Below are 13,408 nucleotides of genomic sequence, written 5' to 3' on the forward strand. Positions count from 1 at the left end.
TAGGATTGCTGTGGAGATTGTTTTCAATGCTCCAATTCAGAGCAGGTCCCACCATGCTGGATGTTGTCCAAATGTTTTATCCCAGCTCCAAAGAGTTTAGGATAATCTCAGGCCAGCCAAGCCTGTAACAAAAAAGGGGATGAGGAGACAATGATGGAGGGATAAGCACTTTATGGTCATGAATGATGCTCAGGAAAAACAACTCGTGTTCTGAAATTAATGAGATAAAGACAGGCAATGAATCCCCAGCACATCCTCGCCTACGGAATATTTTCCAGCCCATTTCCATAATTGCAAAAGGGTTTTAGGCTCTTAACCGTCAGCACAAACAGCTCCTGGGTGTTGACCTTTCTCAGCCTGACTTGGCAGTTTTGTGTTGGCCAAGCCCTGTGGATGTTAATGAGCATCTCCTGTCTTGTGTGTCATGAGCAACTCCAAGCTCACGGAGGGATTTTTGGAATTTTTGCAGTCCTGCACTGTCCCGGTGTCCGATGCTCTGGTTCAGAGGCACAAATGAGCAAAAAGGAAAGGAAAAGGTTTATGTTTGTCCTGGAGTTCTGCAACAGACAAAGGTGGTGGGAGTAAAAGCTGGTGGTCTTGAACCAGCTGAAAGAGATTTAGATGGGATATTGGGCAGGAATTGTTCCCTGGGAGGGTGGGCAGGCCCTGGCACAGGGTGCCCAGAGCAGCTGGGGCTGCCCCTGGATCCCTGGCAGTGCCCAAGGCCAGGCTGGACATTGGGGCTGGGAGCAGCCTGGCACAGTGGGAAGTGCCCATGGCAGGGGTGGCACTGGATGGGCTTTAAGGTCCTTCCAAACCAGTCTGGGATTCCATGGCAAAGCTGCTGTGGTTTTATTTTGAGTTTTCAGTTAGTCACTTCAACTCAGATTACATAGCAGATTAAATCTGTTATTTAATTATCCAGCTATGATTCCAAAGAGAACTTTCAGCCATAGACCTCAAATTTAAGCCCAGCTCTACTCATCCCCCCCTTCCCCCAAATTACTCAGTTTTAGTTTTCTCTACTGATGTAAGTAATAACATGACACAACATTTTACAACGTTCCATTATTTTCTGGTTCTTGTTGTTGTTCTTTCAAAATCTATTCATAAACATGTTTTTCTGAGGGTTTTCACTTACAAAAGAAAGCTGCACCTCATGTGGGCGCCTCACATAATTCACCCAATAATCTCAGCACTCAATTAAATTTTAAATGTTTCTCCATTAAACACTTATTTTACCACAGTAAATAATTTAACGGGTTTTCATTTAAAAGTGTCTCACATCACGGAGTTTTCAATCTTCTTTTTTTAATAAAGTCACATCATCTTATTTCTTCAATCTGAAATAAATGGACTTTTGCCTAAAGATTTTTTGGGCACATTCTGTGCTGTAACTCTGCACATACATTTGCATTCACCATCTGAATAATATAGAAAAATAAAAGAAAAATTGATTAGGAAGCGAGCCCACAAACTTGGAATCAAGAGATAAAAATGAAGTGCACTGACATTTTAACAAAACCCTCCATCAGTTTCTATCCCGAGTTCCTATCCCAAATGTGGAATTGCTGATTGTCACAATCGGTAATGACCAGGAACATTCCTATCACAGAATTCCTCTGATGCACTCAGATAAATATCCAGACCCATCTCCGCCAGTGTTGGATCTTTCTAGATCTTACCCAAAAATTAACTTTCTGTTGACTTTGAGCAAGGGAAACGTTCAATAACCTAAATATCATTAAAAAGTCAGTGTTCCCTGGGAATTACCTTTTGTAAACAGACTGAGAGTCAAGTTTCCCGTCTGCAATCAGGAATCTGCCAGGTGAATTTGGTGACAAACTGGGAATTGTTTAGAAAAATATTCAGGGGGTGGGAAAAATACTTTTATCTGTTTTTTTTTTTTTCTGGAGAGAGAAAACCAGAAGTTATTTAAATTTTGCTTTAAGATTTTAAAATCTATAGCGAGTACTGATGAGATGAGAAAGGACTAATGGGGAAAGGCTTCAAACTGAGAGAGGAGAGGTTTATATGGGATATTGAGAAGGAATTCCTGGCTGTGAGGGTGGGCAGGCCCTGGCACAGGGTGCCCAGAGAAGCTGTGGCTGCCCCTGGATCCCTGGAAGTGTTCACAGACTGGTTTGGGTGGGAAGGGGCATTAAGGCTCATCCCATCCCAGCCCTGCCATGGGCAGGGACACCTCCCACTGTCCCAGGCTGCTCCCAGCCCCAATGTCCAGCCTGGCCTTGGGCACTGCCAGGGATCCAGGGGCAGCCCCAGCTGCTCTGGGCACCCTGTGCCAGGGCCTGCCCACCCTCCCAGGGAACAATTCCTGCCCAATCTCCCATCCAGCCCTGCCCTCTGGCACTGGGAAGCCATTCCCTGTGTCCTGTCCCTCCATGCTTTGTCCCCAGTCCCTCTCCAGCTCTCCTGGAGCCCCTTTAGGCCCTGCAAGGGGCTCTGAGCTCTCCCTGGAGCCTCCTCCAGGTGAACATTCCCAGCTCTCCCAGCCTTTTGTTGAGACACTTTTCTCTGCTGGTCTCCAGTCTTGGATAATTTTCCAGAGCAATCTCCTCCAGTGGCTGCAGCCCCCGTTGTCCTTCTGCCTCATGTGAAATGACTCCTGCCAGGTCAACACAGAGGTGCTTTAAAAGTGGAAATCTTGCACTTCCCAGGGATCAATTCCTTTGCAAACCAAGGAGAAACCACATCAACTTTTTCATAAAATGTAGTCATGGAGTGCTGAAAATTTTTCTGGGAAGCACCAGCTGAGTCAGCCATTACAGGACCCTTCCAGACTATTTCCAGTTTATTCATAGCACTTGACAAAATATTCCTAATATTAGTCCTTGCCAAACAATGTGTCAGATTGCCACTCTAATTCCTCTGCCAGAAACACACTTCCCTTTCCAGCTGATCCCATTCGAGTTGGTTAAAAACCCATTCATTTTTGTGGTGTTATTTTCAAATTGCAAATTAATTTTAGATTTGCTGTAGAGCTAGCATAGGACAGTCATATTTTTTCTTCACAGCACGTGTTTAATTAACATTTCCATCTATCTAGAGATTTTTCAAAATTGGGTTTTTAAAAAAACCCCAACAAAATGGAATGATTAATAAAGCCAGTTTTTTTTAAATAAAAAAAAGTAATTTTGGCTCATGGTTAACACCAAACATCTGAAAGAAGTCCAGAGAGATGATGTCCCTCATCCAGAGAAAACCAGGAATATGGTCTAGATGAAGATGTCCCTGCTCATTGCAGGGTGTTGGAGTAGACAACCTTTAAGCTCCCTTCCAACCCAACCCATTCCATGATTCCCTCATCCAGACCAACATCCACCTCAGGCTTTAAGATCTTTCCTTTAAAATTCTTATCCTCTACCAAAAAGAAAATATATTGGAAAACGTTGTTGTTTTAATGCTAAAAGAGCCACCCTCGAGCTGTCTAACCCAGCCCTGCCAAACTTTGCTGTTAAACTAAATTAAATTAATTTAGGCTCAGCTGAGAATCAATCCGCCAGATTTCAGCCCGGAGTGAAAACGAACGGCTGAATTAGAAATCCCCAAAAATAGAAATTCCGCACGCAATCACCGCCACAACCTTCACTGGGGCCCCTGTAGGATCATAAAAGACATTTAGTAAACAACAAGGTGCCTAATGATGCAGGGAGCTTTTCATCCAGCACTTAGAGACAACTCACTACACATAATTAGAGCATTACCAGAGTCATCCGGCGGCGACGACAGCGATACACAAATGTCACCTGCCTCGAAATCCGGCAGCAATTCCGGCTGCTTTATGTGCAGAGCTTTAAAATTCAGACAGAGAAGATGACAAAAGCAAAGCTAATGGCAGAGTTCATGTCGTGTTTTGGAGCAGCACAAAAATTTGGAAGTGGATTTTTTTTTCCTCCTGTGCCACTTGCTGGATTCTGTCATAAGATCTTATGGTAGGACCAGGTTATTTGGATACTTGTTGGGAAAAAGGGGTGTTTTCTACCCTCAGGAAGTAATTCATCAATCCACTTGGGGATAACTCAGTGCACATCCACAGGAATCTCTTCTCGGCCTGATTCTCTTCAGTATTTCCATCTATGTAAAAATTACGATGTCACAAAATAGAAAAGAAGCCAAACAACCAGAACTGGAGATTGCCACAGGGAAGCATTAAATGAGACACACATCCAGAAAGGCAAAATTCAGGTAGGAGTAGCTTTCCATGCAGTTATTTTCAGGAAGTGCTGGAAGAGGGAGGATATGGAATACGAGCCATTATTGTGAGTGCTGCAAAGAGATGTTTAATTTAAGAGATAGTTTCAGAAAGGTTGGAGATGAAATGTAGAAGTTGGAGGACAGCAGAGACACCCAGACTTTCAAAAAAACCATGACTTTTTAAAAAGAAGTTTAAAGTTTTGATTTAGTTTAATAGAAGAAAAGGATGACTAAGGGAGGCTCTTTGAGGGGGGTAAGCACCAGCCAGCTTGGTCCACTGGCAATGAGGCAAAATGAGACCAACTCAATGGCAACAGGAGACATCTTAAGAACTCCTGATTGCTCTTGCAGGAGCTGTCTAGACTTCCTCATTGCCAGTGTCTGGAGCATTGCTGCTGGCTGTTGTCACAGCAGGGTTGTTGTCTGACTCGGTGTTTACAAGAATGTTTTTGCTTGGAGGCAACACAAGATCTGGGCCTGAACCATCTCTTGAGTCTCTTTCAGCTTTTGTTTGGGAGGAGTTGATTTTTCTGAGTCACAACATCAAACCCCCCATATTTGTTGGTTTAGTGCTGTTGTGTGCCAGGCAGGAGCCACCTGGGGGAAGAAGAAGGAGAAGAAGAAACCTCTTTTGAAGCCCAACATGGTGATGACACATGGGAGGCCTCAGCCCTTCCTGACCGAGGCCTGGATTGGAAAGACAAAGTGGAAATCCACACTCTCTGTTTAGTCATTGGGAAACAAATGGTTTCACAAGCCTGGATTTTCCATTCTCCTCGTTATTTCCCCCCTCAGGGTAGTTCTTGCCCTCCTGTAAAGGCTCATGTTCCCATGGGAAACACGATGGAAAACAGTGGGCATTGTTAGCCTGGGAGATATTCCTGAAGGGAAAACATTTTCAATCCTAAGGTGTAATTTGAAGGTGCTGCTCCCAAGCCCACTGTAGCATACAAAAGGCTTTTAAAATGGGTAAGAATTAACTGATTACTGCTGTATTCACAAATTCCTGCAAGGAGAACACAAAGGATATGCCAAGGAACACAGAAATCACTCTTTTGAAGGCTGAAAGAGCTGAGTTTATCAACAAGGTAGAAAACCTTTGACTGAGTCAACACGCAGCATTTTTCAAAGTGTTTGGCTCACGCAGGTCAGGAGTCGATTCGCTGTCAGAATATTTGTTCTGGACTTGTCAGGAGTCTCCTGTAGGAGTAACAGCTCTGTTGGCAGAAGTCTCTGCTAAAAATCACCACCATTTCTGCTGCCTGGTCATGTTTCCTAAGTGAGGAGATATTTTCTCGTTCTGCCTTCAGGATTGACCAGGTAACCCTAAGGAGGACTGGGAGAAAGAAGTCAATTAATAACCTGATATTTAGCTGCTAATCTGCTAAATTACAGCACAAAACATCACTTTTGTTGTCATTTTTGGATGAGCAACCTTCAGAAAGCTTCACAACTCTGCAATGTGTGCAAACATCTTTTAAGAGAGACTGTTTCGTCTTTTATTCTATTAATTCCTTTATCAAAGGGGAATAGGAGCCCATGGGTTTATTTGCATCTTATCAGCAAGCAAAACATTGCAATCTGAAATAATCCTGAGCAGAAATCTGCCAAGAACATTGGGAAAACAGCTTTTCCTGCAGGTGTTCATGTGCTGAATCAGAAGTCAAGCCTCTGAAACACACAGGCAGAAAATAAAGATGTTTGTCATGCCTGACATGCCATGATTTTCATTTTTCCAAGAGGAGCTTTCTGAATCTTCCCCTGAAGTGTCTGTTAGAATTTGACTGAAGGTCAGCACATTCTCTTTGTGAAATGAGAAGTGCCCAATTACCCTGTAGTTAATGAGGGGGCAGTTAATGAGATCTGTAGAGAAACATGACTCTGGAACAGTCAATATTGCAGAACTTGTGTTGCTATCCCGGGATCTGATCCAAAACCCACTGGGATCAAGCACCATTCCCACCCCACAGGAGCCTGCTCCAGCCACCACATCCTCCTGGGACACATCAGCTTTGCTGTGACACAAAACCTGTCCCTTCCCATCGCTCTTCTGTGTTTGCTGAACAATTGGGATCCACCCTAAAATGCTCTTTTTCTTCTGCCAGACTTGCTGGCAATTAGAAGCCCAATTAGGATTTCTGTGTAGCTCATAATAAACTCTCGTGGAACACAGAGTTCTCCACTGTGCTGGGAATCTGTAGTTCGGAAGATGGATATTCCCAGCCTGACAGAGACCCAAACATCAATTTTAAAGTGCAATTACCCTGAGACGTTTCACAAGTTACCAGGTAATTCAGACCAGCACAATGCACTTATCTGCCCCGTGTACACACGCACATTTTCAGTTTTAATTTGACAATTTCATATCCTGACTTCATTTATGAACTGGCTTCAAATATTCAATGACTTTTGGCTGATAAGAAACCCTCTAGTTGAGTAGTATTGTCAGAATCTAGAATATCTATGGTTTCTGGAAAGAGGCAACTGTCTAAATATCTCCCCGGAATGAGTTTTTTGTTTAATTACAGAATAACTTAAATTTCAGGATCAGATCTGGATCTTTGTTTGCTGCTGGCAGTATATATTGATTTATGTATCAGATCCCAAAATCCCAGAATCATTCAGGGTGGAAAAGCCCTCCAAGACCATCGAGTCCAACCTGTGACCGATCCCCACCTTGTTCCCAACCCAGAGCACTGGGTGCCACATCCAGTCATTCCCTCCAGGGATGGGGACTCCAAACCTCCCTGAGCAGCCCCTTCCAATCCTTGACAACCCTTTCCATGGAGAAATTCCTCCTCTGAGCCTCCCCTGGCCCATCCTGAGGCTGTTCCCTCTCCTCCTGTCCCTGTTCCCTGCGAGCAGAGCCCGACCCCCCCGGCTGCCCCCTCCTGTCAGGGACTTGTGCAGAGCCACAAGGTCCCCCCTGAGCCTCCTTAAAATAGACCCAACAATGGGAAAAAAAAAAGAAACCGAGGTGAAATCAGTAAAACAAAGAGATTTCCAGTGATACTCCCATTTCTCCTCACCCAGTGTCTGCATCCGCACCTGCAGCTCCATCGTGGCTCTGGTTACCAACGGAGCAGGGGCCCAGCTGCCCACTGTAGCCACAGAGATCCCACCCATGCTGGGGCCATCCCAAGTGCCCTCAGAGATCAGGAAGTTCCAGTATTATCCCCCAAAGCCGTGTTTCTGGAGCTCCCAGGTCACATCCACACCGCAGGCTCGGGAGGACGGGGTAAAGCAGCGGCCACGTGAACTCAACGGGTGCCTTCCAAATTCCACTAAATCCCTTGGAGAAGTCTGGCCCTGGGGAACAGAGTGCCCTTGCTTCACTGGAGCTTAATCCTCCCCTAATCCTCCTCTCCAAGGCAGGATTATTGTACAGTGAAGAGAGAAATTTCTCCTGCTGGCTGAGTTTCCATAGGTGACTTTAGGGTGTTTTACCTCTCCCGTGGTGCTGTCAGCAGCGTCCCTGGCCAGGTGTGGGGCTGGATTCCCTCTTCTCTCCACTGGCTCTCCCGTTTTGCAGGAAATCCATTGAAATAAATGGGACTGCTGGGAGAGAACTCGACATAATCTGCACCAGGGCTGTAAAATGTTTTATGTCCTGAATTCCCTCCCAGAGGAAAAGTTTCGTAGCCAATTAAACCAATGGATTTGAATGTGTTTGTTGTTATTGCTGAGCAGTGAATATTCCACTCAGGCATTCCAATGGATACAGAGAATAGGACACTCTTAGGGTGTGGAAGGTGCACAGACAGAACAGTTTCAATGTTGGGGTGTTTTAAGGTCCAACACCTGCTTGTCAGCTCATGACAAACCAGGTACTCCCTGAGCAAAACCAGTATTTTGGTGCTGCCTAATGAGATATTGGATCATTAGAGAAATATTTGTTTCCAAGGGAAAACAGGAGCAATTAATCTACTCTCACATCAAGGAAGGTGGTTTTGGGAGGAAAACCCCACCCCACACAGAGCTTCAAGCAGGGCTTGTGGGCTGCTGGGTTGAAACCTGCTCATAAAAAACTCGGAGTCACTTAAAATTTTACCACCACTTTTTTTAAAAAAACCATATCTTTAATTGTTTTAACCCTATTAATGATAAGGTAAGAGCAAAAACATGGTTTAGGTTTGCCCTGAGCTGAGTCTGGTGGCAAAAGCCAGGGAGAATTCTTGGCTCATGGTGCAGGAAAAAGGCTGCAAAAAGCCACAGAGCTCTGGAGCACATCCAGAGAAGTCCCAGTCCCTGAAGGTGCCCAAGGAAGGGCTGGACGTGGCACTCAGGGCTCTGGGCTGGGGACAAGGTGGGCATCGGGCACAGCTTGGACTCGGTGATCCTGGAGGGCTTTTCCACCCTCAAGGATTCTGTGATACCACAGGCACAGGTTTGGTGGGCAAATTTTCTCCTCAAGCCAAATCTTGGTGAAGGGGTCTTGAAATTCTTCATGGCTTCAGCTTGCTGAGAGATAAAAAAACCCAAATAAATATAACCAGCACCAAAAGTCACTACCTGAGTTTGGGGCCAGAGGAGATCATCACCTGTAAGGGAAATGATTTACTCCAACATGAAACACATCTACTGCTGCCCTCACAGAGCCTCAGAATGCAGTAAATCCTCTGTCTCTCCAGCACAGGATCAATTGGGAGTCCCCCCTGAGCACGGAATTGTGCCTCCGAGCCTCACCCTCCATTTACAAGGTTTCTCTTCCCAGCGATTGTTCCATCAGCGTTAAAAAGCTGAGCAGCACTTTTCTCGCTGCTGCAGGAAACCTGAAATGATCATTCCGAGCACGGGAATTGTCTCAAAGCCCACCATGGCAGTTGAAATGTCAGTGCTGCCACTGCTGATGTTTTAACAAAATCAGGAGTGAGGAGCTGATGGAACCACGCCAAATCTTGGCACCAAGACCCACAGCTGCACTCACAGCCCAGAGCTGCCAGGGTGTGCTCCGGTGAGCAGGGACTCAGCAAACACTGGACATCAGTAACAACCCATGAATCTGAAAAGACAAATTCATTTAAATGCATTTCAAATGCCTCAATTCAATTCATTTCAGTGCTAATTGAAAAATAATCAGCCACAAACCTGGAGGTGTCTGAGCTGCAGTGGAAGCTGAGATGGTCACACCAGTTCACAGAGGTGGAAGGTGATTGAAGTACCTCATGTAGTGGCACCTTTGTTTAACGAGATATTTAAGGCAAGAAGCATTAATTGCTTTATTATCATGTACCTCTGTTTGAAAAAGAAATGGAGCATACAGGTAATTAATTACTTTCTGTTCTGAAAACATACTGGCCTCAAATACCACTCCCTTTAGTTTAGCTGTGGATTAAAAGCCCCCAGTGTCACTTTTCCTGTGCAAAGCCCCGGCCAGACCCATTCATTAACCAGCTGGTGGCAGTGTTTTCATTAGGAAAAGATAAAAGGCATCCCACTCCTTTCCCAGAGAATCCACTCTTTCTGCTATTAAAGTGGGAGAATCTTCCTTGTTACTTGGTTTCCTTCATTAAAATTCGAAGGAAATCCATACAGGATATAAAACTCCTCTGTCACTGCTGCAGAATCCTCTGGTTTTCACAGCTAATGGAATATTTTACTGCCCTTTGGAGCCTGGTTGTTGTTTCTGCTGCTGGAATTCTGGTGTTAGAGGGCTCCTTGCTTTCCTCGGCAAGTTAGTTTAGATTTCAAACAGAGGTGTTGGAATGAAATAAAAACATGACAGATTTGATCTTGGTTTCTGCCCACCGGTGGACTTTGTGTTTGGGGAGAGAGGTTGGAAATTGCTTCTGGAAAAGGAGAGCACAGCAATATTCCCTTGCTCTCCCCACACATCCAGCAATGGCTCATTCCCATCCCTCTCCTAAATCTTAATTTAAACCAGGCCAGAGCTGTGTGGAGGAGAACTCCACCTCTCCTCGTGGTATTTATTAACAAGAGATAACAATTAATCAGCATTTAACAGGAACAACTTGCAGGATGCAGGCTGGAAATACCTCTCCTAACCCCATCCCTCCCAAGGTGCCAGCAATGAGCCTTGCCCTGTGATATTTACAGTTTTCCAGCCTGGAATCACAGGTACAAGGATCCTGAGTGATAAGAGAAAGCCACTGCATGTGATATTTACAATTTTCCAGCCTGGAATCGCAGGTACAAGGATCCTGAGTGATAAGGGAAAGCCATTCTGACCCCTCTGACATCCCACTCCCACCACAAGGAACCGACCCCTCCTCCCGTGTGTGCCAGCCGGGCCATCTGCAGCAGCTCCATCTGCTCACGGGCATCTCCAACCTCCACAGATGTACCCAAAAGTGCTGCCAAGGCTTGTGGAAACACCTCCTGGAGGGCTGGAAACACACCGTGCTACAGCTAGGATGAGAAAAAGAATAAAACTCTTAATTTATTGCAGGAAAACCTCCAGCAGCTCCAGCAGGGCTGATAACTGTGGGTCCCGACCCCTCCTGCTCCCCCATCCCACCCAAATTAGTGCAGGTGCAGGAGCTGCAGGGATAATGCCCCCATGGGGGATGTAATGAGGTTTGGGAAAGTCTCCTGACCCCCTGGGAGTGCCTGCAGTGCAGTTTGGGAATGGCCAGTCGAGGTGGCAGTTCTCCAAGGCTGGCACTTCTCGCTCCTTTTAGCACCGGGAGCACTCGGCTTGCTTTGGATTATCTGGAAAACAAGGAATAAACACTTGCTAACATCAATAAATCTGCTGGTCTTTTAGAGTCAGTGCTCTGGGAGACTGGGAAAGCTTTTCTCCAGGTTTTGCCAGTTTTCAGCTTGGATTTGCTTTTCCTTTCTTGTCCAGGAGACCAGAAATCAGTGCCGGTAATTCTGAGTTTAAAAATGTACAATAAAAGGGAAAAAGCAAACACACCTGCACGTGTCACTCCAGACCAGGAAATCTGTCATGCAGCTCAGCAGAAAGGTCACAGTGACACTGGGTTTCAGTGGCTCTGGAGCTCCTGGTGGCTTCCAGGGCTGGGAAGGACACAGGACATGGGATGTGTGTCCAGGTGTCCGGGTGGGTGAACATCCTGGATCTGCTCCTGAAGGAGACTGGAGCAGGAGCTTGACAGCTGGCAGGGAATGTTCCTTGCTGTGACTCTGTCAGGATTGATTGATTTCCACAGATCACTTCATTCTTTATGATCTGGCATTTTCCAATGGAAAACGGTTTGGACATAAGTCCTGGCCAGCCTGATTTCAACCCCTCTGGGGTTTTGTTTCATTCCTGGCCCTTTTCAATACTCGAGGAGTGCACCATTTCTGCATTAATTGCAAATGTTTGGAATAAAATTTGCCCATAAACCCCCCTAGGACACACATTTCATTATCCCTTCATCAAGTTAAAAAAAACCCACTGTAAATATTTCTCCATGAATAAGTGATTGATGCTTCAATCATGTTTGGATTTGCATCCACCTTGGTGTCCTTCCCCTGTGAATATTCCTGTGAGCTGCCTGAGTGATCACAAAATTAAGCATTGCTGTCTGGAGTGTTTTGGGAACACCTTTCATGTTTATTCCCCGAGCCCTTCTCCATGGAAAAGGAGCACTGGTCCCAGGGTGTGAATTGGTGGCCACAAATAAATGTGAAATGCACAGAAATCTGCTGCTGGGCAGCAAGGGAAAACAAATCCCCAAAATCTGGTGGTGTCGAAATCACAGAGTGGGACCTCACACAGGGACCTTTCCCTGTGTTCTCTGATCTTTGATATTAATGCAAATAGTGACTTTTCCCTTTTTTGGGTATCTTTGATATTTTTAAAGCACATTTGGTGCAATAGGAAGTGGTAACAGATCCAAGACATGTTTCTTTTACTTAATATGAGTGTTTTAGCAACTGGCATGAAATATTCTGTGTTTGGAGTCCACCTTTCCATGGAAAACAGGATCACGGAATGGGTGAGGTGGGAAAAGGTCACAATGGACCATCTGATCCAATCCCACTAAATGTTCATCCCACTAAAAGGCAGGAAGGAAACAGATGAAGCCTCACCTGGGGCAGGATTTGAGAAACAAATGGAACTTGAGGCTCAGATTTGGCTTTTCCTGGAAGCTCAGCTGCATTTGATGCTGTTGAAACCCCCAAATTTCAAATGCTCCTCTACTTTCCTACTCCAAGCTCTGTTCATCCAGAGTGAATCCTTATCCCACTTCACCTGCCTGTGCTGCTTTCCAGTCCCTTTTGCTTGGATTTGTTGACGTTAGAGGGCAGTGTCCCATTTTCCTGCTTTTTTCCAACGTATTTAACCAGTTCTGGTTGCCAAGTTCTTCGGCAGGCTGGGGCTGAGGTTACGAACGTGCTTCAAACAAAAACTGCTATTTTCACTAAAGAACGATCACAATTCTGGGAAATCTCTCAAAAATGACATTTTCATGGTATCAGTATAGCTGGGAGGGTGGGCAATATATAAAACCTCACACATATTAACTATTCCCATTCCCAACAGTTGTCTGTGAGGGCTCCGTGGTTTCCCAGCTGGAATTTGTGGGAATTAATGCAGCACAGCCCTTCCATGACATTGCAGGGTATTAATCCAGAGGTGGCTAAAAGGTGACTACTCACTTTTGCGTGATGAATGGCTCCAAAATCCTCCAATCTCTTCAATTCACTTCCAGAAGCGTTTTGAAATCACAGATGAACCAAAAAAAAAATAAAAATAAAAAGGGGCAAAAAAAAGTCAAAGACAAAAAGTTGCTTTCAAATGTGTAGGAAAAGTGTTTCTGAATCAGCCTAAGGAATGTCTCACAGCCATAAACCCACAAAGCATCCAGAATGCCACTCCAGCATCCACAGTGGCAATATTCATATATCAAAGCCGAGGTGCTGTGAGCTTCCAACTTTTTTTTAGGACGGCATTCATCTTTCTGACAAAAATCATTATGGAATGCTAACCTGCAGCCACTTCAGGCTCGCTGGGAAAATATTACCACTTCCCCCATCTCCAGCCACACCTCATTTAAGAAGCTAAGCTTGTGATCACCAAAAAAAACCCAAAACGTTGTACAGAAGTCACCAACTTTTATCTCCCTGGGAACTTTTTCTCGTGGAAGTTGCAGGACAAAACATATCCCCAAAATATGGGAATTACAGATCCAGTTTTAACCCCTCCTTGCTCCTCTGGAAATCTCCCTCACGCCATCCCATGGTTATTCATCGTTCCCATAATTAGTTATGATTTTCC

At 45.1% G+C, this 13,408-nt stretch overlaps 1 protein-coding gene across 9 annotated transcripts in view; it reads right to left on the reverse strand.

Moving 5' to 3' along the window:
* NPS (neuropeptide S) overlaps positions 1-13,408 on the reverse strand; it is a 40,682-nt gene that overhangs the window by 1,227 nt on the left and 26,047 nt on the right. For 2 of the 9 annotated variants that reach the window (XR_004241547.1, XR_004241544.1), the window contains exons 4-8: positions 12,790-12,835; positions 10,441-10,584; positions 9,304-9,392; positions 7,245-9,217; positions 5,269-5,551 (exon numbers count right to left, since the gene is read on the reverse strand). The gene's annotated coding sequence lies outside the window, so the exon portion shown is untranslated. Of the gene's footprint in view, positions 1-5,268; positions 5,552-7,244; positions 9,218-9,303; positions 9,393-10,440; positions 12,836-13,408 lie in introns of those variants that run through there. The other 7 variants (XR_004241543.1, XR_004241541.1, XR_004241542.1 and 4 more) reach the window with 5 other exon arrangements.

The sequence above is a fragment of the Corvus moneduloides genome, chromosome 8 (assembly GCF_009650955.1).
Source record: "Corvus moneduloides isolate bCorMon1 chromosome 8, bCorMon1.pri, whole genome shotgun sequence".
Lineage (NCBI taxonomy): Eukaryota > Metazoa > Chordata > Aves > Passeriformes > Corvidae > Corvus > Corvus moneduloides.